The following is a 3,480-nucleotide window of genomic DNA, read 5'->3' as shown; positions in this document are numbered from 1 at the left end:
AAAAAAAAAAAAAAAAATATCTCATACACGTTTTAAGAAAGTTTACTAATTTGTGCTGGGCTGCATTCAAAGCCATCCTAGGCTGCGTACTGCTCACAGCCTGCGGGTTGGACAAGCTTGTCTCAATTAAAGCTGATGAGTGAGTATACAGCTAACCTAATATAATTTTATGTCAGAGATAAGAACAAGCTGTTTAGGATATAGGCACAGACAGCATTAGGGCCAGGAGATCTTATTTTGAACCTCCCCCTTTTATTAAATGCTATGTGACTTTAGGTAAGTTATTTAACCTGTCAAAATAGTTAAATTTATAATTCTAAAAATGGGTATAGGCCTACTTGGTATTTGTTACAACTTCTAATATGACTTCCTTTTCTACGGAGGCTTGAAAACCTAAAACCTGTATTCATCAGACTCCTTTGCAGCTAAAGCCCTTGATGTGACTTAGATCAACCGAAGAAATATGTACTATGAGAACTGACTTTGAAACTGAATCAAATGCGGAAATATGCAGCGGCCTGAAGGGCACTGAGGGCATCAGCTTTTGCTGGAAGGATCTAGCAGCTGTGGCACCACTCTGGGCCAACAGTGCTGGTGGTGGAGTCATGTCCCACTTACATGGCTTTGACCTCAAATCTATGAGTCTGCAGTAGGCATGGAACTTTCTGGATGCCTACTGTTCCACCTGTACTAGAAAGAGCAGGTCCCTGGGCAGGCTAGTTCTGTGGTAGTAAACTGGGAGCCATTCCTGGAGGTCTTGTCTAAAGCCAGTTCATTTAGACCTTTCAGTGCTTTTGTAGGCATCAAATTGCCTTTCTGCTTAAGGTGGCAAGAGGACTGAGGATAGGTTGCTTTTCAAGATTATTGTGAAGTTTACTTGAGACACTTTATGTAAAAGTGATTCATGCTTGGGAAGCTCTTACTTAGTAAATACTATGTTCCTTGTCTTATAATATTTTTTTGAGACAGAGTTTTGCTCTTGTTTTCCAGGTTGGAGTGCAATGGCATGATCTCGGTTCAGTGCGACCTCCGCCTCACAGATTCAAGTGATTTTCCTGCCTCAGCTTTCTGAGTAGCTGGGATTACAGGCATGCGCCACCATGCCCGGCTAATTTTGTATTTTTAGTAGAGACGGGTTTTCTCCAAGTTAATCAGGCTGGTTGCGAACTCCAACCTCAGGTGAACCGCCCACCTCGGCCTCCCAAAGTGCCGGGATTACAAGAGTGAGCCACTACGCCTGGCCTCCTTAAAATTTTTACATACAAAATAACAGATGAAACCTCCAGGTGTTTTTAAAGATTCTGACTCTCTCTTAGTGTTTAGTTGGCAATTAAACACAATCTTTAAACAAAAACCTCCAATCACACTAATATACATACAAACATGAAAATAAGTAGAGAGATGCGAAATACATCTATTCTTATTCACCTTTTAACAAAGACTATGATCATGTTTTAAGATTAAGTGCCTGGGCCGAGCGCAGTGGCTCACACCTGTAATCCCAGCACTTTGGGAAGCCGAGGTGGGCGGATCACCTGAAGTCGGGAGTTCGAGACCAGTCTGACCAACATGGAGACACCCCGTCTCTACTAAAAATACAAAATAAACTAGGCGTGGTGGCACATGTCTGTAATACCAGGTACTTGGGAGGCTGAGGCAGGAGAATCACTTGAATCCAGGAGGCGGAAGTTGCCGTGAGCCGGGGTTGCGCCATTGAACTCCAGCCTGGGCAACAAGAGCGAAACTGTGTCTCAAAAAAAAAAAACAAAAACATTAAGTGCCTGGTCCTAACCTTGGGCAAAGCATTTTACGGCCTCAATTTCTTCATTAAGGCCTTAGTGTCCTCATTTATAAAGTGAAGGAGTTGGATTTACATAATTTCTGGATGCCTACTAGATTTAGTGAGAAAAAAATTATAAATCTAAGCAATTAATTATTAATCACCTAACAGCCAAATACAGCACCTATGGGCAGAGAGGCCCTCTCCTTTGAGGAGGTGAAAACTAATTGCAAAAGCAGAGATGCTGAGAAGTCACACTGGGAGGCCTGGAGTGCACATAGCAGTTGTCATTTTCCATTTGCTGAGCCACATTAAAAGGAAAGGTAGAGATCTAAGGAAAAAAATATTTAAAACACCTTGGGAAATTTATTTAATAACCGAGCATGAAAAAATAATGGTAATAATGAAAGCCAGTAAGAAAAGTGGTAAGGGGATGTTTAATCTGGGTTTCAGAAACTCTGTGAGCCTTGAGGTTTTCAATCTCTGAAAGGTCACAGGTCTGGTACACAGTAGGTGCTCAAACATCATTAAAACCAGCTAATGAATGAGTGGATGGATGGCTTTTTCCCCTAAGTTTGAGAAAAGGGAAAATTTGATATTTGTAAATATTATTGAAGATAGTACTACTTGTTATAGAGTAAATGTGTATGTTACCCCAAAACTCAGATGTTGAATCCCTAGCCCCCAGTGTGATGGTCTTTGGAGATGGGGTCTGTGGAAGGTATTTAGGATTAGATGAGGTAACAAGGATGGGGCCCTGCTCTGACAGAGTTAGGGTCATTATAAGAGAGACATAAGAGACTTTGTTCTATCTCTTACTTGTATGCATACAAACTGAGGAAGAGCCATGTGAAGACATAGGAAATCAGATGGAGGGCCCGCACGAGGAACTGAATGGGCCGGCACCTTGATCTTGTACTTCCCAATCTCCAGAACTGTTAGAAATTAATTTCTCAGCCTGACCAACACGGCAAAACCTCGTCTCTACTAAAAGTACAAACATTAAAGAGGCGAGGCGTGGTGGCTTATGCCTGTAATCCCAGCACTTTGAGAGGCTCAAGTGGGCAGATCACGAGGTCAGGAGACCGGGACCATCCTGTTTAATATGGTGAAACCCCATCTCTACTAAAATACAAAAAATTAGCCAGGTGTGGTGGTGCGTGCCTGTAGTTTCAGCTACTTGAGAGGTTGAGACAGGGGAGTCGCTTGAACCCGGGAGGTGGAGGTTGCAGTGAGCTGAGATTGTGCCACTGCACTCCAGCCTGGCAACAGAGAGAGACCCCATCTAAAAAAAAAAAAAAAAAAAAGTACAAAAATTATCCAGGAGTGGGTGGTGGCAGGCGCCTGTAATCACAGCTACTTAGGAGGCTGAGGCAGAAGAATCACTTGAATCTGGGAGACGGAGGTTGCAGTGAGCCGAGATCACATCACTGCACTCCAGCCTGGGCAACAAGAGCGAGACTCTGTCTCAAAAAAAGAAAAATCAATTTCTGTTGTTTAAACCACTCAGTCTGTGGTATTTTGTTATGGCAGCCCACACACGCTAAGACTGTACCTATACCCAAGTCCCATATATCTTTAAAGCTCATGCTACTTAGGTACACATATAAATATGGAATAGTACATAGATTATACATTGTAAATATATTTATATATAAGTATTGGTCATTTTAATTATTTATTTATTTATTTATTTATTT

General features: G+C 41.9%; 1 long non-coding RNA gene across 1 annotated transcript in view; it reads right to left on the bottom strand.

Annotated features, from left to right (window-relative positions):
• LOC119470488 overlaps window positions 1–3,480 on the bottom strand; it is a 7,971-nt gene that overhangs the window by 1,066 nt on the left and 3,425 nt on the right. The window contains exon 2 of the long non-coding RNA XR_005199401.1: window positions 1,965–2,111. This is a non-coding gene — a long non-coding RNA (uncharacterized LOC119470488). The remainder of the gene's footprint in view (window positions 1–1,964; window positions 2,112–3,480) is intronic.

This window comes from Cebus imitator, unplaced genomic scaffold (genome assembly GCF_001604975.1).
Source record: "Cebus imitator isolate Cc_AM_T3 unplaced genomic scaffold, Cebus_imitator-1.0 Scaffold32, whole genome shotgun sequence".
NCBI lineage: Eukaryota > Metazoa > Chordata > Mammalia > Primates > Cebidae > Cebus > Cebus imitator.
The sequence above is the reverse complement of the archived record's forward strand: the minus strand, read 5'-3'. Positions and strand labels throughout refer to the sequence as shown.